Consider the following 1,586-nt stretch of genomic DNA (forward strand, 5'->3'; position numbering starts at 1 on the left):
GTATTAATAATTAATTTATAGAAAAAAATTAATTTATTTTCCCAAGGAAATGAATCTATGTATATTACAATATTTGTAATTTCAAAGATAAAAGTGAAGAAGTTCAATCTTAACCTCCACATAAAGAAAATCAAAGAGAAGAGGTCACCACATTCCATTTTAGAAAAGCTGCAAAAAATAGCAGAAGAGCTACAATCAGTTGACTTTTGTCGGGCCAACTCCTTTCTGCAATCCATCTGCATTTGGAAACACACCCCAAAGCTATCTACTCACTGCTACTATTACTAATTAACACACAAAAAAAGTTTTTTAATAAAAAAGAAAAAAGTAAAATTTAATATTTATTATTTTTGAATCTTGAAAATTTTTTTCATAAAATTTACTCGCAAAATTTTATATTACTCTAAAATTATTTAATATATGTTATGGAATAGATGCTTCAAAACTTGTGTTTGGTGTACAAATATGAAATATGTGAATGAATTTAATAAAAAAAAAATGATGGAAACAAATGGTGATGGATAATGGCAACTAACGGATACATTGGGTGCAAGGAGAAATAAGTCATGATTAGTATATAATCAGTACAAAAACAATATTAAATGACTAATAAATATTTCTTATAAATATTTAATCAATATTAATTTATATTTATATTTATTAAAATTTATATACATAAATTAATATAATTTATATTTGTATTTTTTAGAATTTTTATATATAAATTAATAAAATTTATTTATTAAAAATAATTTCATACTTATGATGATCAAATAATAATAAAAAATAATAAAAATTATTAATCTTTGAGAGTTTCTCCAAATATAAATAGTGTGGCAGTCATAGAAGTTGCATGCACAGGGATGGAATGAGATAATCGTGATTTTGGTCTTCATGCTTATTTTATGATGTATTTTTTTTTATTTTTAATCTGCTGTAAAATATTCTTTGATTGATTTATTGTTCTTTTTTATACCAATGCTGAATAAGAATATTTTTGTTTCTCCCTTGTTTGTGAGTTAAGCTGTATTGAACAATCTACAACATGTATACTTAAATAATCACAATAAATTATTTTGAATTCATTAAATAAACTTCAAGGTATGTCATTTTAAGGCTTAAGCCATTATTTATCCAACACTTGTGAACATAAGGAGAGGCTAATAGTATGCCACGAACCCTTTCTACTTTAACCTTCTATATAAAAGAGGGGGCAAACGTTAGGAGGAACTGAAAAATAAAATAAAAAAACTATCCATTTTGACTTTAAAGAATGTATGTTATGAGAAATTTTTTTCGATAAGGAAACTATCTTCTAAATTTTGAAGTATCAGATAGTAACGAAATTAATAAAAAGGGTAAAAGACCATATTAAATCAAATGAAAGAAAAATTTACACGATTTTATCAAAATAAAAAATGTAAGATGAATCATCCAAAAGTATATTTTAATGTAATTCGAATTAAACTAATTTGAACTAACTAAAGTAATAGTAATTTGAATTAATCAAATTCAAATTAATAGAAAAGTTTAATTCGAATTTAATAAATTTGAATTATACATGCATTTGGTCTTAATTTGTTCGA

This window comes from Arachis ipaensis, chromosome B06 (genome assembly GCF_000816755.2).
Source record: "Arachis ipaensis cultivar K30076 chromosome B06, Araip1.1, whole genome shotgun sequence".
Lineage (NCBI taxonomy): Eukaryota > Viridiplantae > Streptophyta > Magnoliopsida > Fabales > Fabaceae > Arachis > Arachis ipaensis.